Here is a 27,391-nt window from a genome sequence, read left to right as displayed (position 1 = left end):
CAAAAGATGACAATTATCTTGTTCAATCTAATGCAAATCAATCTGCCCCATTCCAATCCAAATTAATCTCCCCCACTCCAATCCAAAGCAATCTGCCTCACTCCAATCCGGCCCACTCCAATCCACCCCACTACAATCTGTCACACTACAATCCACCCCACTACAATCCAAACATCCTCATCTCACCCTAATCCACACCACTCGATCCCAATCACCCCAATCCAATCAGCCACAATCCACCCCATTCCACCCCATTCCAATCCAATTCACCCCACCCCAATTCAGTCCCCCCACACCAATCCATTTCACCCCAATCCAGTCCAATGCAGTCTACCCCACCCCAATCCAACCCACCACACTCCAAATTAATCCTCTCCACTCAATACAATTCACCCCATTCCAATCCAAAACAATGTGTCCCACTCCAATCTGCCTCACCCCAATCCAAAACAACCTGCCCCACTTTAATGCACAAAAATCTGCTGCACTTCAACCCACAAAACCTGCCCCACTCCAATCCAAAACAATCTGCCCCACTCCAATCCAAAACAATCTGCCCCACTCCAATCTGTCACACTCCAGTTTAAAACAATCTACCCCACTTCAACCAGCCCACTCCAATGCACCCCACACCAATCCACCCACACCCATCCATGCCACCCCAATCCAACCCACCCCACTCCAATTAAATCCACCTCACCCCAAACCACTCCACTTCAATCCAGTCCACCATAATCCACCCCACTCAAATCCAATCCACCCCACTGTAGTCAAGCCCACCCCACTCCAGCTCAGTCCAGCCCACTCCAGTCCAGTCCACCCCATTCTATTCTATTCCAGCCCACCCACTCCAATCCACCCCAATCCACTCCATTCCAATCCAACCCACCCTGCCCCAGTCCAACCCACCCTACTCCAGTCCAACCCTCCCTACTCCAGTCCAATCCAACGCATTCCGATCTGACCCAGCCCACTCCAATCCATCCAATCCAATGCATTTCACCCCATTCCAATCCAATCCACCCCACTCCAATCCACCCACCCCACTCCAATCTAATCCACCTTAATCCACCCAACCCCAGTCCAGTCCACCTTGATCAACTCCACTCCAATACAATCTACTCTACTCCAAACCACCTTACTGCACCCAATCCAATCTCCCCTTTTCCAATTTAATCCAACCTACACCAGTCCGGTTCACCCACTCCAATCCACCCAACTGCACTCCAGTCCAATCCAATCCACCATAGTCCACCCCACTCAAATCCACCATTCAAATTCAGTCCAGTCGACTGCAATCCAATCCACCCCACTCCAATCAACTCCACCCCACTCCAGAAAAGCAACACCTCTACAAATAAAACCGCCCACTCCAATCCAATCTACTCCACTCCAATCCACACCACCCCAGTCCAATCCACCAGACCCCAATCCAATCCACCTCAATCCAATCCACCCCACCCCAATCCAAATCAACCCCAATACAATCCATCCAATCTACCCCACTCAATCCCATCCACCCCACTGCAATTCAATCCACCCTACCCCCTCTCAAATACATTCCATTCCAGTCCACCCCACTCCAGTACACCTCAATCCAGTCCACCCCACTCCAGTCCACCTCAATCCAGTCCACCCCACTCCAGTCCACCCACTCAAGTCCAACCCACTTCAATCTAATCCACCCCACTCAATCCAATCCAATCCACCCCACTCAATACGATTCACCCCACTCCAATCCATTCCACTCCCCCACTACAATCCACCATACTCATTCTGCAATCCACATCACCTTGCCCCAATCCAATCCAACCCACTCCAGTCCACCCCACTCAACCAAATCCAATCCACCCCATTTCAATCCATCCAGTCCAATCCACCCCAAGCAGTCCATATCACCCAATCCACTCTACTCTCATCCAATCTGCTCCAATTGAACCCATTCTACCCCAATCCAATCCATCCCACCCCACTTCAGTCCACTCCAATCCAGTCCAGTCCACCCAGCCCCCCACACCAGTCCACCACACTCCAATCCACCCCACTCCAGTTCACCACACTCAAATCAAATCCAATCCACTCCCCTCCAGTTCAATCCTCCCCACTTCAGTCCAATCGACCCCGCTCCAGTCCAAAGAATTCAGTCCACCCACCCCACTCCAATCCATTCCACCCCAGTCCAGTCCAATCCACCCAACTCCAGTCCAGTTTAATGCACCCCACTCCAAACCATCCCACACTAATACAATCCACCCAAGTCCTGTCACTCAAGTCCATTCCACCCCCCATCCAATCTAATCTACCCCACTTCAGTCCCTCTCATTCTAACCCAATCCATCCACCTCACCCCATTTCAATCCACTGCACTCCAATCCACCCCATCCAGTCCACCCATTCCAATCCACCCCACTCCACTCAATCCACCCCACTCTACTCCAATCGAATCTACCCCACTACCTCAATTCGTTCCAACGTATTCCACCCTATTCCACCCCACTCCACTCCACGGCACTGCACTCTATGACACTCTCTGCCACTTAATCACTGCACTGTTCTCTCCTGTACTCAACTCTGCAACACTCTACTCCCCCTAATTCTCCCTACAACACTCTACTCCAACAAATCCACTCTATTACACCCTACTCCCCCGCTTCAGAACACTCCACAAAGCTAACTTTTAGCCATGCTGATCAGCAGCCATACTGGTGTACAAAATGGCAAAAACACATTGCCAAAGCTAATGACCTTTTGGCTTTGACAATGCTTGTTCTCTTTTGTATCCTGTGGCAGCTTGCACTATATTTGTGTGCTCAGGTTAACTATTGTCCTACAGGCTGTGCCAAATCTGATATTTTTAGCCTCACTCTCAACCTTGGAATTTCTAAGCGCGGATTTGCATCTGGAAGTTTACATGTTTTGGGCTTTTTTGATGATCACTACTGTTTTTTTTTCATGACATCGCTCTACCCTTGTAATTGGCAAACTGTTTCTGTCATGTATATTCTGTATCAGTGACTGTATGCAAACGTGTATAAATATCAATGGACTGGGCGGGAAAATTAGCCTTAGATGCTCACTGTGGTCGAGGAGGAAACTTTACAGCTTTAGTGCGCAACATTATGAATATGATGTGTTGTTTAATAAAGGGCTGAGACTTCAAGTAAGCACGTGAGCGAATTATGTTTTTCATAAGCACAACGAAGGAAAGTTATAAAGATATCTTCAGAGGGACAGCCTAGGATAAATTGAGATCTGCTATTTTCTGTTACTACTGTCACATAGTGTGCATTTTCAGCATGTGTTTAATGTACAAAGACAAGAAGGAAGGTTCTGCCCACATGGGGCAGTCGTATATGTTAGCATCTGACTAGTTGGTGTCTTGGGCCAAAACGTATATAATTTTCTGGAAATCAGAGCTGGCACCTGGATGACAAAGGTCATTTAAAAAATCGGGACTGTAACTTATTTACTTAAAATAACAAATACTGGAACTTTGGAACAAATTGTGTGATTTTATAGAACGTGTTACCCTGATATTAGGGGATAAAATATTTGCTTTATATTTAAAGCTGATATGTGAGTGTAATTTATGCTGAGTTGAGAACACTTTTAGCTGAGGTCATTCCTTTCGTGTTGGTAGCTATTGCTGCAATGATTGAAAATTCATAATTTACACTGAGGCATTTCTTAATCTTTATTGATAACGCTTTCATGACATCTTTTAATTACACTATCACTTACAGGTATATTTTTAGGCATAGCATGTAACTGAAACTCAAATTGAAAAGAGCAAGATGGAAAACTGAAACGAGGTAGACCAGAAATAGATAGAATATACATCCTACAAATGTCGAATCAGTCAAACTGCATCTAACCTCAATTGCTCCTTAAACACTGGACTGGACAACTGGTAGATTTGATGCTATATTTACCAAGTTTTCTTGGGAACAGACCCTTCAATACCCAAGGGAGAATCAAACTTTTCTGACAAACCACGAAAGTACTAAAATATTTCATAAGTGCCCCTTCAGAACTGCAAATAACATCTAAGGCTTTTTAGACAGTGTACTTCAGAAATGCCTTGGAAAATTCACAATGTGACCGACCCATATTTCTTACAAATGTCACGATGGGCCCTTTCTAGGGACCTAACAACACCTCCACACATCCATCGGGAAGGCTAGCTTTTGTAGGTAGAGCTTGACTTGTCCGCTTAACTTAATTCATAAGTTTCCACTCAAAATGCATGTAAATGTATTAGTGTTATGCTAGATTTTAGCCCTCTCTGATGATACTCTTTAACACCTGATATCTCAAGGTAAATTTTATGTTCACAACATCATTTGAAAAGGAAACCCCGAAGTCGAAAAATATACTGTCTACCTACGGAATACCTGCAAAGATAAAAACAGACAATAGGCCCCTGTGCAAGGTTCTGAATTTCAAAACTACTCAATGAAGCTACATATCAAGAACACACTTGATACATTGCCTTAACATCAAGAATTATACCATGCATAACCTTCATAGCAATGCTTTACATTGTAGTAAATGTTAAAACATGCTTTAATACTTTGCAAGACATTACCTCGTTGTTACATATATGTGCAGCAAATTTTAAAAATATCTATAAACGTTGTTTTATTGTTCCCACACATTACATTGGAATCTATGATGGGAATTGTCTTTTTTCTGTTTACACAACCACCATTTTTTATGGTTATGTGCTGCGTCTGTTTCTTTAGTCGGTGGGGCATCACGGTGCAGCTGCAGCAGTCAGGCAAGACACTTTATTAATATTTAGAGTCATGCTTACTGTGGGACTCACGGGGTATTTCAAAATGGGTTTATCTGTGTTTACTTAAAAAGGCTGCTGGAATACATGATTGCTGCGAGTCGTGGATATCAAAGGTGTTGTTTTTGTAAAACAGAATAGTAGGTGTCAGTCTTCAGTATTCTCACTTTGTAAACTACCTCTCCTTATATTTTCTTTTCCATCGCGTGAATTACATTTTTTTTGTAAATATTAGTCAACTTCTCAGGTTTTGGGTGACTGGTAAGAGACGCAGAATTATAATGGATTCAAGGCACTTGCACTTTAAAAGTAGGGGGTGTCAGATGATTTACCTGACATTATTACTCCCTACTATTTTTTCTCAATTTGGAATGGAGCGTTTTTAAGGTATTACTATTTTTGTTTGGGTGTTTTAAAGGGCGACATACTTTGATTAAATGTGGATGCCAGTGAGGCACTTTGTTTTGCAGGATTACGGTGGTTGAGAGAAAATGCTTTCTGTAGGAAAGTGGAGTGTTATGTCGTGTGGGGGTTAGTCCTCACCATCACACTCACAATAGCCCAGAGATGGTCCTCAGATTCACACTAGTAAAAATTTTTGCTCAGTCCTGGCAGTGTGGCAAACAGTAGTCAGGCTTTACTTAGAGGAGCATGTGTTACGCATTTCACAGCACAAACATGGACAATAAGTAATTGACACGGCTCGAAAGAAAATTGACACCAAGTTATAAAAACAGAGCTTATGTTTAAATTAATTTAGACACCAAAAAGAAGAGCAGAGATAGAGTAGAGCCGGAGATATTGATTTTAGATCAAAAGAAAATCACTGCAGATATGGCCTTTAACATTACATTGAAGTCAAAGGCAAAAATATAATGTGTTGCAAAAAATGCCCTTAAAGAGCAAGTTGCATGGAACCACAGGGGGTTAGCTAGTGCAGTTCCTGTGACCAGATCACAACAATCATAGCAGTTTTACCTGGCCTGTGGCGTCCAGGTGCAAAGTTGTCCTAGCTGTCAGTGGTGTTGAATGGGACTTGCGTTGGAGTCAATGGAAGGAATGCCACTGGTGACAAACGACCACTAGGAGTTTGAGCTGCAGGGAACCCTTGCAGGGTAAAGGTGGTGCGGGCCCTGTGACCAGGCCACAACAGTCAGGTCACTTCTACCAGGTCCGTGGGGTCTGGAGTTGTCCTGGCTGTTCATGGTGCTAAACGGGGTTCAAGCTGCTGCTGATTTTAGCACAACAATGCTGACAAGGAGATGCAAAATCTCAGATGGGGCTGGGTTGCAGATGTCGTATGCAGGTTGCACAATGTGTCCTACACCTGCAGCATCAAGTGAAGGGGCTAGTCACAAGGCTGGCAACCAACAAGCCTTGGCAGCTGTAAAGGTGCAGGAATCCTTGGGAAATTACCAGGGATCAAGGGAGTGAGGTAGCGGCCTGAAACTTGGAGGCAGTCTGGACTACGACTCCCAGAAGGCATCGGGTCAGGTGTTTTTTGATAATCCCACAGTTTGCAGGGGACTGGTGCCACCAGTCAGGTGAGACTGAGGGCGCTTCTGGCTTTCATAGGGGTCCCTTTAGTCGGGAGTGCTGAGTTTCAGACATGGACGAAGGTTGATCACGCAGTTCCCAGTCTGTTGCCTTAGGGACAGAGTTTCCCTCTTTCGCTTTGAAGCAGTGGGCATAGTTTGGTTGTGGGTGATGCAGAGCTTCTCTGTGTCATTCTTTGAAGTTAGTCCATCAAGTCTGAAGTTCTGGTGTCAGGGGGTCGCTTGAATCTTGAATTTAGGGGAGTTAGGGATGTGGAGGCTAGTAGCCAATGGGCAGCTAGCTCCCACAGCTTATCCGCCACCGAGGTGAGCACATCTGATGGGACAGATCATATTTAGCTACCCAGAACCCTCTATCCTGCCACTCCTAAGATGGCAGAAATCAAAACCTAGAGGTTGGCCAGCCTGCTGGGGGTGTGCGCAGTTCTGCATACCTAATTTCCCACATGTCCACAAAAAAATGTGGCTACTGTCTTTTCTGTTTTTGTAACGTTAATCCTCAGGTTGTGGATTTACTAGCCTTGAAGTAATTTGGACATCTAAGGAACTAAGGTGGTGCTACTATTAGGCACTACATTCGAAGACTGAAGACATTTAAGAATACATGTTTTGTTTAAAAAATAAAATACATCGTTACTGTTATTTTACGTCACATTATGCTTTTCATGAGTTTTCAGCTTTCAACCCAGGGGTTTTAGGTAAGGTTAGTAGCCAATTAATGGATCAAAAAGGCAAGAGAGTAGAAATTGGTTTTGATAAAGTTCAAATAGTGTAGAATGTAGGCAATATTTTAAAGGTAGCCTGCAGCTCCAGACAACCAATATTGTTGTACCTTTGCCAGCAGCCAAGCATTCATCTAATCTATTTCTTTTTTTGTAAAATTTAGGTCGTACATTGCTGGCTAAAGATCACCCTTCTCTTATTTCTTGAAATGTTGTTCTTTTTGAAAATTTCCAATAAAAGATAGAATGGATACGGCAAAGGAATTATGCTGGCCTTTTAGAATATTTTTTGCACCACACTCTAAACAGACTATGCTGCAGTTTCACCACTCAACATTAAAATATGGTAACTTTCTGGGACCCGTACTGCATAGATGACCAATGTATGTATGTTACATTTTTCTTCAATGCTAGAAAAGTCTTCACTTTAAATTACTGCAGTACTTTGTTCACCAACATAATCTGGGGATATAAACGCAGATATTTTATTGTGTTTCAAATTGCAAGGTGCTGTCTGACATATAGACCAGGGGTGCTTTTTGAATCTTGCAAATTGCCTCGGAAAAGTGGATTTTTTTTTTAATTTCCCAGGTGGTTTCCTGTTTGTTTTCTCAAATAGTCATTACAGACAAAAATTTGGTATATGTTGTCGGTTGCTTGTCAAACAGCATACAATATATTAGTGCCATGCTGTTGTCTATGCGAATGAAATATGTATTTGGCTGAATGGATGGGGACATGTTTTAAAGGTGCCATCCACCAGACAAATTCTGCTTCTTTCAAGTGCTAGTAGCTTATGGTGTGTAGAAAATATTAATATGCATTTTTGGAAACGCAGATTGTCATAAGGAAGAAAATTGTCATTAGTGAATGTTACTTTCAGGATATCATCAATTTTAATGTCAGACAAATGTTTAGGTTGGGACGAGAGACGTCTACCATCTTCTCTTTCTTGATTAGCATTTCTTTTAAGGTGGGTAATGGCAAGAATATATCTCGAAACATGTTGTCGGGTATTCTGTGCCCCTTCTCTTAGGACTCAACCAGGGACTCATTGGAAATTCTGGCAATTGTCTTAATTTAACTTTTTTCTGATCACCATATCGAAAGCAGAGGCAGGGTTATTATGCTCTGAGGTCTTTCTACAAAACCTCCCAGAGTAACCACTCATGTAAGCCCTGAGTTAGCCCTGGGTTCAGTATATGATTCCCTACAATAAATATACCCTATATGAATCAAAGTCTGGAAGACGATATCTCTAATGTCACTCTCGTTTTGGTAACACTGTAAAAATTCAGAAACTAGTTTTTTGAAAATCGGACATAGATGTAGAAATATGTAATATCTATCCACATGTACATTTTTTACATCTAATTATGTTTAATTATGAGCAAATGCTGATGTGTCCTTACCTATTTAACAAATTATGTGCCACTATTCCCCTCAGGTTGCTTTCTCCTCTTTAGCCATCACCTGTCCAGCACAGAGATAACTTCATAAGTGAACATAGAATGGAGGATGCTGTTGTATGTATGTTGTTTTTTTATGTTTTTGTAGTGACCAGTTTGTTTTTTAGCAGAAATGTGTTTGTGAGTTTGGGTAAATATGCGAATAAACATTGTGTTGCTATGTAATTGGTATTTTTAATGTTTAAAGGGTAGCACAATGACACACAAAGGTAGCTATGTTGGTTAGAGTTTTAGACTCAATGCATTGTAGGAGCCGAAGCCCAACAATGATCCGAGCCACAATAGTTGAACATCTCAAAATGCTACATAAGTAATTCGGCTCCAGTATTTCCATTGATCCAGTGGGAAGAGACTACACCCTCACCAGAATAATACAATTGAACAGAGTTGAACAGAAATAAATAATGGAAGTGTAAAGAATTGGGTTCTTGGGCAAAAATAGAGCAAACCTTGGATTTTTAATACACAAATAGTTGAAATGCAGTACAGAGAACATGTGCATGAAATGCCATAAAAGCTCAAAATACACAATTATAATTAAATGCAAAATCATAGAACTCATTATTCCCTGGCTAAAAGAATCTAAGTAAGGATTTTAAGTATCAGACTAATAAAGAGTATAGACACGTTCCACAGAGAGCCTAAGTCAAATGGGCATAGAAAAAATAAAGTCTCCAGTAACAGCAGTCCTAATGGCAGCTGTAAAATCCAACTGACCCTCAAATCCAACAGACTCATAAAATCAAATTGTGCAGGTGCACGAAACAAATTCTCTTTTAGATTCTAAGAGCATTAACACAACACTAACCCAATTCATAAGGTAGGAAAAATATTCCATCTTCTCCCTCTGCACCTGCCCTCCTGAGATGATCAGCACAAAATAAAACATCCCTCTAACAATTGCTTTTGGAATCAGCACAGACACACTAACATTTCCAGCAGAAGTCCTTGAAAATGATACTTTGCATACTTGGTGGAAGCATCATTCATAACGCATGCTTTCTTAAAATGCTGTACATGCTTTCAGGTTAACATCATTCACTCGGTGCTCTGTGGAGACAAGTGGAGAGATGGCCTTGAAGCGGGACACTGACTGGGAGGGAGGAATGAACAGGGGCAGGCTGAACAGAACATGTGAAACTACACCCATATTAGAATTAATGGCGTTTTACACGAAAATATGGCATAACTTTTCATCTCATTATCTATTATTCTAAGTGACTTAGGTAACTAATTTAAGGTGCACCATCATGAGCTCATTGGTTCCAGCTCTCTGCATGGTAAAAGAAAATCAATTATGAGAAAAAAAATTCCACAAAATTTACACATTTTACATATTTTAAAAAACGGTACAACAGCGTATAGCATACTATATCAATTTTAAAAAGCTGTGTATAAGAATTAAATTAATTTATACAATTTAAAATTAAAATATGTCTTAATATCACAAAAAATAGGTACAGGTTCATTTTAGAAAATGCTAATTAAAATTATTATTGTTAAATAAAGTAATGTGTGGTAGATGTTGAAATATATAGAGGTAGATTACATTACTATGTAAAGACACGGTGTGACTGGTAGACCCATACACCTGGGGTACGAATAAAGGAAACCTTTTTCCTACAGGCTGACCCCTGCCCCTTTAAGGATGATTTGTCAGAGACTGAGGAGGAGGGCCTGTAATTCTATATCAGGACCGGAGGCTCGGATTATGCTTTCTCTTTCTTTACTGAAAATTCACAGCAGCCAATCAAAACATATTAAACAAAAAACTTCATCTCCCAAGATGCTCTAGTCCATGAATCACATGTACCAATCACAGTATGTGACCTTAGTCCTTATAAACCTCAACCCCAAACGTCATATCCTCTTTCTTTGCTGCTTCGCAGCAGATAAGTAACTTTTCTTCATTGTTATACTGTTTATGACTTTATAATTATGTTTCTATTGTTAATATTTAAAAATTGTGTAAGCGACGCGATTCCGCTAACTATTTAAAAGGTATTCTCTTTCCCGACGCGTCGCAGACTCGTGTAATTTCAATTTCTTGTGGAGAGAAGCGGGAGAGGGCTACGCGCCGAGCGCGTAGTCTGTTTTCTCTGGCAACCGAGGTTGCAAAGCGTGCGCGTTCGCTACGAGCCGATCTCATTCCAATTCTGCCTTTCTTGAGATCGGTTCGTTTCTGAACGGCGCGCGAGGCATCGGAGCTTGCCTTTTCCCTAAAGGAAAGAATTTTATCACCTCCCTGACGCCCAGCTAAAAACCCTGCTGGGTAGTAAAATAAATATAAGGCTTTGCCTAGAGTGAATGTTTGCAGGCAACTTCCTCCACATAATAATGATATAATTGCTTGTATATTAGAATATATATGTTTTCAACTTGGTTATATGCTTATATATATATATTTATATACATTTTAAATTGCCTTTAGGGGTTTTTTCACTCCCCCATTTTATTTTTACTATCTATTCTGGTCCTTCAAAGATTTATAATGGCACAGTGGAGTGACCAGGACGCAGGGTACTACCCTGACAATACTGACAACCAATTAGAGGTAAATTTGGTTGAGGCACTAGACTCCAAAGTGCAGCAGTCAGTTAATGATGCTCTGGTGAGAGCTCTTGGCCCTTTTTCAGGGCAGCTATTGGAATATGCCCAATCTCAGGGTTGGATGACTGGCAATACTCCCCCCCTCCCTGAAGAAACCGCTACGCCTATACCGTCAAAGTCTAAGTCTAAATCTAAAAATGTGTCAAAGGATGCATCTTCGAGTGAATTACATGCAGACATGTTTGAGAAATTGCGCAAGAAAAGGAGCGCTGAGCACAATTATAGCTCTCATCGAGATTCCTCTTCTTCAGAAGATTCTGATAATCCGGATTCGGATGATGTTACAGAACCAACCAGCAGTAAAAAAGCCAAAAAACTTCCTACAGCCCTCCAGTTTTTAGATTTTGACCCTTCCAAGATTATTCATCCTAGGTCCTCAAGTTGTCTACCGACACCTGAAGTGGCACAATATGTACATGCAAACTTAAGGAAAAGTTTCGTTAAAGAAGTGCGTTCCCGACTCAAGGCGGAATGTCCCAGACCGGAGCTAGACGATAATGTGGTGGACACACCTGAAATTGACCCCACTATGATTACCTTTTTGAAAAAATACGCGAAGGACCCCAAAAAGGGTTTAGACAGATCTTGGCGCCTCTGTCAAGATAAACTACTTGATATGTCAGGCCCTCTAACTAAAATATTAGATTTGGCTGTCTCATCTAAGGAATCGGGCACCGCGGTGAACACAGATGTTCTTTTGGGATGGGTTCAATGAGCAGTGTGCCTGTTAGGCAATACAAACTGTGCTATTTCCACCGAGTGCAGAAAATCCATTCTCATGCAAATGGACCCTAAATTGGTTGACTTAGCATCGTCAGAAGCAGGGCCGGCAGCCGATGGTCTTCTTTTTGGGTCTTCCTTCATTAAAGAACTGGCCAAATTTTGCTCTACCTTTTCCACTTTGGATAAGGCTCAATTGTCCCTCAAAAAAGTTTTTAGAAGAGGCCTTTTTATCAGGGCTGGGCGTTATGGCGGACGAATGCCCGGCCGAGGCGGTTTTGTCAGTCCCCAAAATTACTACCCGAGAGGTAGAGGCAACTGGGCTGGAGATCAAGCAGATTCCACGTTCTATCCCTCACGTCCCCGTGGAGGAAGGTCCAGATTCCGCAGGGGATACCGTAGAAACCAGCAAGGAGCTATCCAAGACTCCTCCTTTACCGGTAAGACTTATTCTCCATTCACAAGTTATTCTTGGGGAAAGAGTGAGGCTGTTTGTGGACAAATGGAGGGAGATTTCTGGGGATCCCTGGATTATTCAGACTGTGTCAGGTTTTCACCTGGACTTCCTCAGCACTCCGATACAATTAACTCCACCGGTAAATATGTGTTTTTCCCAAACAAGTCAGAGTTTCATAGATCTAGAAGTTCAAGCATTACTAGACAAAGGAGCAGTGAAATTTTCAACCCCTCATCCTACCGGGTTCTGCAATCCCATTTTTGTGGTAGACAAAAAGGGGGGTGGTCACCGTTTGGTGTTGAACTTAAAAGATTTCAATTCTTGGATTGTTTACAGGCATTTGAAGATGGAAGGGATTCACATGTTGCGAGACATCCTTTTAGAAGGAGATTGGATGGTTCGGTTAGACCTAAAGGACGCATACCATTCAATCCCGATCTTTGCCGCTCACAGGTAATTCCTTCAATTCCGGTGGAAAGGTCATTGCATGGAGTTCATGGCTCTCCCATTCGGACTGTCATCAGCCCCATGGTGTTTCACAAAACTCTTGAGACCAGTAGTAGAATGGTTGAGAACCAAGGGGGTTCGTCTTATCATATACCTGGACGACATCTTATTGATGGAGCAAGACTCTATGACTTTACTGATGCATCTGAATTGGACAGTCAATCAGTTACAGGAATTAGGTTTCCTTATCAATGCGCAGAAGTCATTATTGAAACCCTCCCAAACGATAGAGTTTCTAGGTTTCAAGATAGATTCCATCCTCTCACAATTGATCCTTCCAGCATCAAAAATTCGCAACATCAAGAGAGAGTTGAGGTCTGCTTTGCTCAGCCCGACTATCTCACTAAGGAACATAGCTCGTTTGGTGGGTCTATTAGCCTCATCCATTCAAGCAATCTTTCTGGCCCCCTTACATTATCGAGCTCTCCAGAGACTGAAGATCCAATACTTGAGACAAGGTTTGAGTTACTCGGCTCTGATCCCTCTGACCACAGAAGTCCAGGAAGAGCTTCAGTGGTGGCTTCACCACATGGAAGCATGGAATGGCAGAGCCATTTTCGGCTCTCACCCAGAAATTGTCATAGAATCGGACGCCAGCCAGTGGGGTTGGGGAGGTCGTTGCGGCTCACTAGTGACAGGGGGACGTTGGTCAATGAGGGAAAAAGATCTACACATCAATTGCTTAGAGCTTCTAGCGGGGTCCTTTGCAATAAAGAGTTTATCTCCGAGCAAGACAGACTTCTGCATTCTTCTAAGAATGGACAATATTTCTGCAGTACGCTATGTAAACAAGCTGGGAGGAACGAAATCCAGAGTCCTCGCGGAGATAGCCAAGGAATTCTGGCATTACTGTCTGAACCACAGATTAGTGGTGATGGCAGAATATCTCCCGGGGGATCAGAACATAGTTGCAGACTGGAATTCCAGATATCTGACGGACCCCAGCGATTGGAAGCTGGATCCTCTAATCTTTCAACAGATAGTCCAGGAATGGGGTTGTTGCGAGATAGATCTTTTCGCATCTCGCCTCAACACTCAGATCTCAAAGTTTTTCAGTTGGAGACCAGATCCACAGGCTTTAGTGACAGATGCCTTTCTACAGAATTGGCACTCATTCGGGAGTTATGCATTCCCTCCATTTCTCTTGATACCCAGAGTTCTGGCTCAAGTGCGGAGGCAGAAGGCAGATCTGATCCTAGTGACTCCATTGTGGAGGTCTCAGCCGTGGTTCCCTATTGCACTCCAGTTAACGTGTGCACTGCCATTGCTCATTCCTCCTCGTCAGAACCTGTTACTCAGCCCAGAGGGCCTTCAACAGCCCTTGATTGTCTCGGGGACCCTAACGCTGATGGCTTGGAGGGTGTCAGGTCAAGATGGAAAGTCCCAGGACTTTCGCAACAGGCTGAAGGTTACATCAAGCTAGCATGGGCAACTAGTACCCACAAGAGATATGCTTCTGCATGGCGTAGTTGGAATAGTTGGTGCAATGGAAGGGGTATTAATCCCTTGGAGTCAAGTATTGATATGATTATACATTTTTTGGCTGAACTAGCCTCTTCAGGCCTGGCCTATAGGACAATTAATAATTTTAGGTCGGCAATTTCTTCAGGTCATTCACCGATTAATGGCAAGCAGGTAGGTGAACATCCTCTGGGATGTAAACGTCTGAGAGGTATTCGTTTTTCGAACCCTCCTCAAGCTAAATATTCTGTTCTTTGGGATGTGAATGTAGTGTTGAGATTTTTGGACTCTTGGCCAAGTAACAAATACTTATCCCGTAAACAACTTTCAGCCAAACTGACTATGTTATTATGTTTAGTCTCATGCAAGAGAGTTTCTGATGTTAGAGCACTGGACTTGTCAGGTAAACTTTATTCTCCGGAAGGCGTAACGTTTAATATTTCCAGATGAACGAAGAGTAATTGCAGGTCAGTATCTTACCCTTGGTTTCCAGATAATTCAAAATTATGTGTGGTACAGTGCCTCAAAGATTATGAAGTGGCTACAGAAGAGTTCAGGCAAGATATAAACGGACATCTTCTTATTGCATTACAGAAACCATTTAAACCGGTTGCCTCTGCCACATTGGCAAGATGGATAAAGTGGCTTATGAATGAAGCAGGTATTGATACTAGCCATTTCGGTGCTCATTCAGTGAGAGGAGCCATGGCATCTAAGTCATTTTCTTTAGGCTCTAGTTTGGTAGACATTATGAAATCTGCAGACTGGTCATCTGAAAGTACTTTTAGAAAGTTTTATTTTAAACCTGTTTTAGATGTGGCCTCTGTTGTTATGGGTCAGCTTTGAACTAGCATAATCCGAGCCTCCGGTCCTGATATAGAATGAAACATTTTCTAGCTTACGCGTTAAGAATTTTCAATTCTATTAAGGACACGGAGGCGAGGATTATCCCACCCTATCATGAATAATGGCATTTATATTAATTGGTTTTGAACCTTATTCATTTATACCCTCCCAGTATTTTATGTTGGGTATTGATATGTATAACTTTTATGTTTGTTATTAATTCTACGAGTTTGTGAATATTACAGGCATGTTTTTATAATTTTATAAAAAAGGCTTGGATCAAAAGAATTCATGAGGCCTTTTTCCATCCTGATATCTACGTTGTAAGGTTCCCAGTTATCCTTGAAGTAGAAAATCCGACTTGATGTTCAGTCTGGTTTACTCTTCGTTGGACGTTCCTTTCGAGGATGAGGTTTCGTTTCATCCATGGCGCAAGAGGTCATTGGAAAGGGTTTGCAGTTTTCGGTTTGAACAAAGAAAGAGGATATGACGTTTGGGGTTGAGGTTTATAAGGACTAAGGTCACATACTGTGATTGGTAAATGTGATTCATGGACTAGAGCATCTTGGGAGATGAAGTTTTTTGTTTAATATGTTTTGATTGGCTGCTGTGAATTTTCAGTAAAGAAAGAGAAAGCATAATCCTCGCCTCCGTGTCCTTAACAGAATTGAAAATTCTTAAGGCGTAGGCTCGAAAATTTTTCATTTTGGACCAGGAGGCAGGACGATTACAAAAAGACACATGGATACCTTGAATGGACGTCGCTGGGAATGGAGGAATCGCGACGGCACGCTGTGCTGAATGAAAGCCCAGAAGAGGCCAACAGAAAAGGAGGTGGGAGGCCGGAAGCGGCTTCAAGACAGCGAGGAACTGGGATTGCAGCCGCAGCTTCACCGCAAGGCAGAGACAATTTACACCAGCTAGCCAGCAGCAAGGGAGCTTATCATGATGCACGGAAAGGTTGTGTGTCGTTTGCAGAAGTAGAACCCAGCCAGCACACCAGCTGTCCGAGCATGGCTCCTGCAGACTCATGATCAGGGTTGGGCATGGGAAAGATGGGAAAGTAGAGTAAAGAGGGGGGCTGCAGACTAGTAGCAAACGCAGTTAAAGTCATAAGTGTTCCTTTTCAACTTTGTTTACAACTGGTGGGTCTGCGCTGTTTAGAACAGTCACATAAACATCCTTGTACCTCAAATTTGGGACTTCTTGACAAATTCCCCTGTAACTTTGGATACAAGGATAAAAGCACATATTGAGCACTATTCTATCCAGCCCAGAGTAAGGGGGCCTCTACACAATAAAGCACGGTAAAGGTTGTGGTTCACAAAATATAAAGAGTTGGTCATTTACCTGCATTTACTTTAGTTTTCTTCCTAGGGACCGGCGGGGAGAGATACCTGGTTCTGGACCCGAAACGGAAAAGGGAGAGAGTGATTAGTTCTACAGACCTTACTTATTGCAAAGACTGTAAAAAAGCAAAATGATCTGACATCTTGCACATATAATATTACTCCTTTGGCAACTATTTATACCCCAAGAAATCGAGGGTCTTATAAGTGGTAGAGAATGCAGGTACGTTATATCCGATACAAGATGGAGAACCTAATACATCAATTCAGACAAGGCCAGAGGAAACTGGAGTGGGCCCTCGAGAAGCACATGACCCAGGGTGAAATATGTACGATTTTCAACAATGGCATACGAGCACAAGGTGCTAAAATGTCAGAAGGTCAAATCCAAAGTATTTTAGGGATAGCTCAATGATAAGAAGTAATGGGACAGGGTTCCATGGTACTCTTACAGAAGTATGGTGCGGAAGAAACTTGGAACATGCTGGGAGAGCAAGCTCATGGCCCATGGAGAAGTGCCCTTTTACCTAGCTCCTCTGTTAACTATTGAAGCCCAAGTCACTTATCAGGTTTTCATTTACCAATATAAAGAAAGTTATCTTGGATCAGCTTAGGGTTGATGACAAGACTTACAAACTCAAATTCAGGAATAAGAGAGGTCTACCAGAAGACACACCAAAAACCTTATTTCATAAAATGAAATACATCACGGATAGATGGTTGTTGGACCTGGCTTTTTGACAGGGTCATCCCCAAACTTTTTGCCTCCTTCCTCCTATTTTTTCTGACCTGTTGTTGTTGGCTTTTGAACTCTGGGCACTTTACCACTGCTAACCAGTGCTAAAGTGCATATGCTCTCTGTGTAAATTGTACTGTTGATTGGTTTATCCATGATTGGCTATTTGATTTACTTGTAAGACCCTAGTAGGGTGCACTATATGTGCCTAGGGCCTGTAGATTAAATGCTACTAGTGGGCCTGCAGCACTGGTTGTGCCACCCACTTAAATAGCCCCTTCACCTTGCTCAGGCCTGCCTTTGCAAGGCCTGTGTGTGCAGTTTCACTGCCACTTCGACTTGGCATTTAAAAGTACTTGCCAAGCCTAAAACTCCCCTTTTTCTCCATATAAGTCACCCCTAATGTGTGCCCTAGATAACCCCTAGAGCAGGGTGCTGTGTGGGTAGAAGGCAGGACATGTACCTGTGTAGTTTATATGTCCTGGTAGTGTAAAACTCCTAAATTCGTTTTTACACTACTGTGAGGCCTGCTCCCTTCATAGGCTAACATTGGGGCTGCCCTCATACATTGTTGAAGTGGCAGCTGCTGATCTGAAAGGAGCAGGAAGGTCATATTTAGTATGGTCAGAATGGTAATACAAAATCCTGCTGACTGGTGAAGTCAGATTTAATATTACTATTCTAGAAATGGCACTTTTAGAAAGTGAGCATTTCTTTGCACTTAAATCTTTCTGTGCCTTACAATCCACGTCTGGCTGGGTTTAGTTGACAGCTCCTTGTGCATTCACTCAGACACACCCCAAACACAGGGTACTCAGCCTCACTTGCATACATCTGCATTTTGAATGGGTCTTCCTGGGCTGGGAGGGTGGAGGGCCTGCCCTCACACAAAGGACTGCCACACCCCCTACTGGGACTCTGGCAGACAGGATTGAACTGAATGGGGACCTGGTGCACTTCTTAGCCACTCTTTGAAGTCACCCCCACTTCAAAGGCACAATTTAGTATAAAACAGGGCCTCTGCATCACCACCTTAGACACTTGCTGGAGAAGAAACCTGAACCAGAAACTGCATCCTGCCAAGAAGAACTGCCTGGCTCTCTAAAGGACTCACCTGACTGCTTTCTACAAAGGACTGCTGCCTTGCTGTTGCCGTGCTGCCTTGCTGAACTCTTGTCTGGCTGCAAAAGTGCTCTCCAAGGGCTTGGATAGAGCTTGTCTCCTGTTCCCTGAAGTCTCAGGACCAAAAAGACTTCTCTTTTTCAACTGGACTCCTTTTTCGACGCACAGCTTGCTCCGTGGTGAAAAATTCACCGCACACCAACCCAGAAAGACGCCGCTCGACGCGACGCCTGTGGTGCGACCGGAACTTCGACGCACAGCCTCGCATGGACAACACCGCCCAACTTCCAGAGAGGAAATCGACGCGACGCCTGCCGTGAGAAAGAAAATTCCACGCACAGCCCCCCGGAACGACGTGCAGCCGGATAACAAGCCGAGGAATCCACGCACAGACCCTGGGACATCTGGTAATCCCACGATCCACAGAAGGAGACGGTCCGTGTGCCGTAAAACGACACCCGTCTTCCCCAAGGGAAAAATAACGACGCAAGTCAGTGTGTGAAGGGGCGACACCGACGCACACACCATTTTTCTTCCCGTAGAACGACGCACGTCTCCCCGTGTTAAAAATAGCGACGCAAGTCAGTGTGTGAAGGGGCGTAACCGACGCACACACCATTTTTCCACGCATCTCCTCTTTTGCGGCCCTCTGCAGAGATTTTCCACTCCAAACCAGGTACTTTGTGCTTGAAAGAGACTTTGTTTACTTTTTAAAGACTTAAGACACTTTATATCACTTTTTAGTGATATCTTTACAAATTCATATTGCATCTTTGATCGTTTTTGAGCTGCAAATACCCAGATAAATATTATATATTTTTCTAAACACTGTGGGGTGTATTTTTGTGGTGCTATATTGTGTTATTGTATGATTTATTGCACAAATGCTTTACACGTTGCCTTCTAAGTCAAGCCTGACTGCTCAGTGCCAAGCTACCAGAGGGTGGACACAGGATAATTTGGATTGTGTGTGACTTACCCTGACTAGAGTGAGGGTTCTTGCTTGGACAGAGGGTAACCTGACTGCCAACCAAAAACCCCATTTCTAACAATGGTTAAAACCTCAAGAATCAACAAAGGAGTGAAATAATGGACAAAATTTATCTTGAACAATATCTGGATAGATTACTTTATCAGACTCAAAACTTGCTGAGACAACATGCAAGTCTTTCTATAGAGCAGACTGTTGAGATGGCCACAACTTTTGCTTGAGCCCAGTCTTGCAGTATGCTGCTAGAATGGGAAAAGACCGTCAAAGCTACTTTACTAATTGGACCTAGGAATCGAAAGAAACCCTATACAATTATGCCACAGCTCTCTAAAAGAAATACAGGGAGTGCAGAATTATTAGGCAAGTTGTATTTTTGAGGATTAATTTTATTATTGAACAACAACCATGTTCTCAATGAACCCAAAAAACTCATTAATATCAAAACTGAATATTTTTGGAAGTAGTTTTTAGTTTGTTTTTAGTTTTAGCTATGTTAGGGGGATATCTGTGTGTGCAGGTGACTATCACTGTGCATAATTATTAGGCAACTTAACAAAAAAAAATATATACCCATTTCAATTATTTATCATTACCAGTGAAACCAATATAACATCTCAACATTCACAAATATACATTTCTGACATTCAAAAACAAAACAAAAACAAATCAGTGACCAATATAGCCACCTTTCTTTGCAAGGACACTCAAAAGCCTGCCATCCATGGATTCTGTCAGTGTTTTGATCTGTTCACCATCAACATTGCGTGCAGCAGCAACCACATTCTCCCAGACACTGTTCAGAGAGGTGTACTGTTTTCCCTCCTTGTAAATCTCACATTTGATGATGGACCACAGGTTCTCAATGGGGTTCAGATCAGGTGAACAAGGAGGCCATGTCATTAGATTTCCTTCTTTTATACCCTTTCTTGCCAGCCACGCTGTGGAGTACTTGTACGCGTGTGATGGAGCATTGTCCTGCATGAAAATCATGTTTTTCTTGAAGGATGCAGACTTCTTCCTGTACCACTGCTTGAAGAAGGTGTCTTCCAGGAACTGGCAGTAGGACTGGGAGTTGAGCTTGACTCCATCCTCAACCCGAAAAGGCCCCACAAGCTCATCTTTGATGATACCAGCCCAAACCAGTACTCCACCTCCACCTTGCTGGCGTCTGAGTCGGACTGGAGCTCTCTGCCCTTTACCAATCCAGCCACGGGCCCATCCATCTGGCCCATCAAGACTCACTCTCATTTCATCAGTCCATAAAACCTTAGAAAAATCAGTCTTGAGATATTTCTTGGCCCAGTCTTGACGTTTCAGCTTGTGTGTCTTGTTCAGTGGTGGTCGTCTTTCAGCCTTTCTTACCTTGGCCATGTGTCTGAGTATTGCACACCTTGTGCTTTTGGGCACTCCAGTGATGTTGCAGCTCTGAAATATGGCCAAACTGGTGGCAAGTGGCATCGTGGCAGCTGCACGCTTGACTTTTCTCAGTTCATGGGCAGTTATTTTGCGCCTTGGTTTTTCCACACGCTTCTTGCGACCCTGTTGACTATTTTGAATGAAACGCTTGATTGTTCGATGATCACGCTTCAGAAGCTTTGCAATTTTAAGAGTGCTGCATCCCTCTGCAAGATATCTCACTATTTTTGACTTTTCTGAGCCTGTCAAGTCCTTCTTTTGACCCATTTTGCCAAAGGAAAGGAAGTTGCCTAATAATTATGCACACCTGCTATAGGGTGTTGATGTCATTAGACCACACCCCTTCTCATTACAGAGATTCACATCACCTAATATGCTTAATTGGTAGTAGGCTTTCGAGCCTATACAGCTTGGAGTAAGACAACATGCATAAAGAGGATGATGTGGTCAAAATACTCATTTGCCTAATAATTCTGCACTCCCTGTATAGCACGCCTGGGCTTCAATACTAATTCTGGACCCCAATGCTTTGATTATGCGGAATGGGGCCATATCGCCCGGTTTTGCAAAAAGAAAATTGAGAAAAAAGAAGAGAAGCTCATGGACATTAGTAATGCTCATTGGTCCATATTATATGCTTAAGAGATGGGAGCCAACTTTTGCGTGAGTCTGTGTATTAATTATAATTGTGTAACTGCCCTCCTAGATTCAGGGTGTAGACGATCCGATGTTAAAGATGAGCTATTTTTTTGGTCTCAATTTTCCGCTGATAAATATGTGGGCAACCAATATGCGGTTGGAGATACAAAAACCTACCCAGTAGCACAACTTGTCTTAACCAATCAATCAGGACAGAAAAGTGTGGTTGAGATTAGGGTACTTTGCACCCTTCCTAAAACAATAATCCTTGGGACAGACAACACCTATTTTTTGGACCTCTTATGGAATAATCTGAAGCGAAATGCAAGGAAGGAAGTCCCTGTAGTTGAACCCAAGGAGACGACTTTTCTAAAACCCGAGACCTAGACCCCGGGTAGGCAGTTCAGGATCACACAGTTAAATGTTGCTTCTTTACAAAACGCATAGTAGGCCGCTAAAGGGAGTCAAGATAATACTAATCAAACATTCTCACATTTTTGTATAAGGAAGGGGTTATTATATTGTGCTGGGAAGCTGAATGAGGAACCCAACTCCTTGTACCCCTGAAGTTTAGAGGCCTGGGGATGTTCTTTGTCCATTTCCATCTGCTAGCTGGCCACAGAGGCTTACAGACGACTAGTCAAACCATCTTAAAACGCTTCTATTGATCTGGCATCTATGCACAAATTAAACAATATTGTCAGAAATGTGATGTATGTCAGAAGAACAACCCATACCAACCTCCCCAAGGGCCTTTACAAACAATGCCTATTTTAGGGAAACCATTTAAAGGAATTGGCATGGTTCTTATTGGACCTCTACCTCATACGGCTAGAGGATTCAAACACGATAGTCCTAGTGGATTATGCAACACGTTACCTCAAAGCTACACCATTAAGGGCTATTACCACCAAATCCATTGCTCAACACCTGATAGAAGTGTTCTCCTTATGGGGTTCCCTCGTGAAAATCCCACTGACCAGGGTACTCCTTTTGTTTCAAACCTGATGATATAGGTTTGTACGCAGTTTGAATATTAAGCACTTGAGGGCATCTGTATACCATCCACAGACAGACAGTCTGGTTGAATGATATAATGGTAGTCTCAAACTAACCCCTCCAAAGATGTTCTTTGGGGATGGTACACATTGGGATCAACTACTGCCTTTAGGCCATTTTGTCCTCTGTAGCCAGGTACCAAACCAACCTTGGGTTCTACCTCTTTGAATTGATTTTTGACAGGCAAACTTGTGGTCTCATGGAGATTACGAAGGAAGTATGGGAAAAAGATACAGAAGATGAAACAGATTCCACACTAGACTATACCACACAACTGAAGCTCCGTCCAGGGAAATTGTGAACTCTAGCTCTTGAGAACCTAGAAAGGAGTCAGCAAAAACAAAAGTACTTTTATGATAACGGGAAGAAGCAGAGAGAATATAACCTAGACGACTAAGCCCTAATCCAGCCTTTTTCCAGCACTAAGATTAAAACTAAGTGGCAAGTTCCCTATAAGATATTAAAGAAAATTGGACAGGACAGTTACAGTTGTCACCTAACAAAAAACAAATCTACCACATAAATCTTTTGAAAACGTGATTAGGCCCACCTCCCAAGGATGTACATGTAACACCATTAGGTCACACCCGTAGAGACACCTATGTTAATCACGCTCTTACTAATGAAGAAAAAAATGCCCTGCTCAGTGTCCTTAACCCCTTCTCCAACATCTTTTCAAATCTGCCCGGTAGAACTAATCTCACTGTACATACCATCCATACACCAGAAGGGGTAGGTATAAAACACCTACCTTAACTGGTGCTCGAGGTCCGTCGCAAGGCACTCCAGACAGAAATCAAGCAAATGTTGAAAATGGGGGTCACTGTTCAATCCACTAGTAATTGGTCTCCTCCAATAGAGTTGATGCTGAAACCAGACAGAAGCCCATGTTTCTGCATTGACTTCAGAGCAGTTAGCAAGGTTTCTAAGCTACATGGGTATCCCTTGCCAAGGGTTGATGAATTGATTGAGAGATTAGGTGAAGCTCATTATATCCTCACAATTTAGTTTCACAAAAGTTCCCTTTGAATCCCAGTAACCAAGAAAAAACAGCCTTTGCCACCCCTGATGGTCTCTATCGATTTGCGGTTCTCCCTTTTAGCCTTCATGGCGCCCCAGCCACCTTCCAGAGGCTCATTAATTCCCTATTACAACACCTCCAGGGTTACTCATCAGCTTACCTGGATAAGATTATTGTATATAGTAAAACCTGGGAGGAACACACACCTTCTTCAATTAATTCTCATAGAGTTACAGAGAGAACATTTCCATATTAATGCATAAAAATCCAAATTTGCATATAGCAAGGTTAAATACCTGGGATATTTCCTGGGAGAGGGAGGTATTAATCCTCAAATTGAAAAAGTCAGAGCAATAACAGACACTCCTTTTCCAAAGTCAAAAGGGGAAATGAGGGCCTTCTTGGGCTAATACTGATGCTTTATCTCCAAGCACTCTGATTTGTCTACCCCCTGTAACAGACCTCTTAAAGAAACCAATTCACCCTAAACGAAAATATCCTACCATCAGAAAAGAGAGTTTTGCCCTTAAGTGGGCTATTGAAAAATGCCGGGCCCCAGAAAGGAGTATTTACTCCCCTGTTGCGGGTTCAACAACCACCAGTATGAAGGTGAGACACCATCAAAATTCTCACCTATGGAAGACTACTGGGTCTTTGGACTTGGTAAAGGAGGTTGTAGTCAGGAACATTCAATTACAAATCAATACCATTACAGTATACCATAAACAATTTAACTCTAAATCAAACTCCAAACCAAATAAAGCTTCAAAGCTTTATTACAATCCCAAAATCAATGTCACACAAATGGTGCACAAAACTAAATCATAAACATACATGAAAACCATAGGCTGACTGAGGTGTCTCATAAGATTCAATCTACTAAACATCAATATTGTTAGACACACCCAAAGAATTATGTAAATTAGCAACTAAATAATATGCACATCATTATCAGAATTCCAAGCAAATGATGGTGACATCAGTAAATCAACAAAATACAGTTTTAACAATTAATTTCCGTTGGGCCATTCCTAATACTAAACAGAATTGTGACTTGCATGTGTGGGAATGGCTAACACATGCGGGGAAAAGCAAACATAAAAGAAGACAAAAATAATTTGGAAAACATCTAATTAGAATAAGTGACTAAACAAATATGCTGGTATAAGTGACTAAGCTAAAAGTAAAAAACAAAAAAACACATTTAGTTATACCTCTTCTCACGGGACAGCATACAGCGTTGATTCACCTAGACAAAGCATTCACCATCTTCAGGTGTTTGTTGACAGCAGCATCAGGACAGTGCAGAACACAAGCTGCAAATAGGACAGATCAGCAGTTCAGAATTAGTTGGCCTTATTAGTATTGAACTACATAACAGAATAGGTAAATTAAGACTATGATGAGAAAACTCATCAGGAAACTCAAAGACTATGGAGTGTGAGAGAGTAGACTTAAGACAGAGTTCTGGACAGCTTCAATACAAAAGAGGACTGACTTCACGAAGGTTCATAAGGGGACTCATTTCAGTTCCAAAGTTCTTCACTGATTAAAATAACCAAAATCCATTCGATTGGGCCTCCTAGTGGGCACATATTGGGTGCTAGTTTTAGCATCAGATCATTGCAGATGGCACCATAAAGTTTGCAATTTTCAGAAGACTTCTCAGAAAATGTACTTTGTCATTTTCCTCAGGTTATGTGATTGTGCCAAAATATTTCATTTTCTAATAATCGGCAACTTGCAGTTTCTTTCCCATGGCACACGATAAACTAAACTAATGTTCTTTCCCATGAGTACATTAGCTTCCTGCTCCATTCGACAGCTAGAACATATATTGTTAAATTATTGCCTCAGAAACATGTCTCTTGCCCCTGGAATACAATAGAATATTCAACATTACGTTTGAAACCTAGAGAAAGAATTCAGATTAGAGGAGACACGTGAACAAATAAAACAAATAAAATGTTCCATGACTACTTGCACATTAAATTCTAGGCCTAGTCAAATTAAGAAACCTAAATGCGCATTATACAGTTAATACATTAATAAAACCTATTGCGCACCCATACATTCAAAGCAAATATGCAAAGCAATTATTTGTCTAAAACATTATTCATTCATGATATGCCTAAGCAATGTTAAACACATATTTATTTTTTGCATGTTATGAAAGCTATTCAATTCAAAGTGTGTTTAATTCTCATTCATTTAATAGTTTTCTGCTTGAAATAATACTTTCATGTTAAGGTTTATTAATAATTTAATCAAAAATAAATGCAAAATGTTTTCTTGTTAAACATGGTGTCAGAATATGACTGATAGGCACAAATGTCCACCACCTTTTAAAAGTGCATGTTTTGATTTCTACATTATTTTTCTAATTTAAGCTTGTAAAATGGATGTTTATTAGCTGTCATATGCTACTTCTATGCCACTATTTAGTTAATAATACGTGCTCTTTCTTAGAAACTTCGATCATATCTGGAGGGAGGACCCTTTGTTCTTTACACGAACCATGTCCTTCTTTCGTGGTTCTACATGAACAAAACGAATAACAACAGGATTTTACATTGGTTCTTGCCTCTGCAGCCTTTTCAATTTGAAGTAAGGCACAGGAAAGGCAAAGATCAGGGCAACACAAATTATATTTCCCATATTCCCCTTTTCCCCAATCAGGAAAATCTTAGGGAGGGGATGTGTGACCAGGAGACCTGGGGAATGAAAAGGAAACCTTTTTCCCACGTGCTGACCCCTCTGCCTTTAAGGATGATTTGGCAGAGACTGAGGAGACAGGACTCAAATGTTGGTCCAGGAGGCAATTCAAAAAGATGCCTGGAAGGGTCATCGCTGCAAGAGTAGGAGTCGTGAAGGCACGCTGTGCCAAACAAATGCCCAGAAGATGCCAACAGAAAAGTAGCTGGGAACCCAGAAGCGAATTCAGGACAGAGAGGATGGCAGCCATGGCTTCACTGCAAGGCACAGACGATTTAGAGCAGCCAGAAGCGTGGGAGCTGATTGTGATACACGGAGAGGCAGTGTGCCGTTTGTTAAAGGAGAATGCTGCTGGCATGCCAGCTGTCCCAGCCATAATTCAGGAGAAGCATGGCTACTGCAGGTTCATGAGTTGCTTTGGGCATGGTGAAGAAGGGGCAGGTAGAGTAAAGGGAGGGGAATCTGTGGACTAGTAAGAAATGCATTTAAGTCATAATTGTTCCTTTTCAGCTTTGTTTACAACTGGTGGTTTCTACGCTATTGAGTAAAGTCGCAAAAATGCCCTTGCGCCTCAAATTTGGGACTTCTTGACAAATTCCCCTGTAACTTTGGATATGATGATAAAAGCACATATTGCTCACTAGTCTATCCAGCTCGGAGAAAGGGGCTACTGTACAATAAAACATGGTGACGGCGGTGGTTCACAAAATATAAAGAGTGGGTAACTTACCTGCATTTTCTTTACTTTTCTTCTGACGGACTGGCGGGGAGATTCCTGGTTCTGGACCTGAAAAGGGAAGAGTGATTAGTTTTATGGACCTTTTCTACTGCAAAAACGGTATAAAAGCAAAATAAAACGACATCTTGCACAAAAAATATTACCCTTTTGGACTCTATAACCCAAGAAAGCGAGGGTCTTACACATGAAGTAAAAACCACAATGTAAATGCCACAATGTAATGAACTGAAAGCTATCAACTACTATTCACAGATGCACCGCTTCCAGAGTGTTACATGCAGGCAGTAAAAGAGAAGATGGGAGTCTGTGGGAAAAATAACGTTCACCTCAAATGCAAAGGTTTAGTTTTTTTGAAGGATATCAAATACTCCTCTATTTGTCCAGGAAATGCATATCAACATCCATGGTAGATTGTTGGTTGGACAATAAAGGGCCGCCTCACCAGCAGCACTCGAGGAAGC

The 27,391-nt window shown here is 42.3% G+C and overlaps 1 long non-coding RNA gene across 1 annotated transcript in view; it reads right to left on the bottom strand.

Annotated features, from left to right (window-relative positions):
- LOC138302068 (uncharacterized) overlaps positions 1-26,979 on the bottom strand; it is a 42,607-nt gene extending 15,628 nt beyond the window's left edge. Inside the window, exons 1-2 of the long non-coding RNA XR_011205255.1 lie at positions 26,922-26,979; positions 24,691-24,792 (exon numbers count right to left, since the gene is read on the bottom strand). This is a non-coding gene — a long non-coding RNA (uncharacterized lncRNA). The remainder of the gene's footprint in view (positions 1-24,690; positions 24,793-26,921) is intronic.
- Between the last annotated feature and the right edge of the window lie 412 nt (positions 26,980-27,391).

The sequence above is a fragment of the Pleurodeles waltl genome, chromosome 6, assembly GCF_031143425.1.
Source record: "Pleurodeles waltl isolate 20211129_DDA chromosome 6, aPleWal1.hap1.20221129, whole genome shotgun sequence".
Classification (NCBI taxonomy): Eukaryota; Metazoa; Chordata; class Amphibia; order Caudata; family Salamandridae; genus Pleurodeles; species Pleurodeles waltl.
The sequence above is the reverse complement of the archived record's forward strand: the minus strand, read 5'-3'. Positions and strand labels throughout refer to the sequence as shown.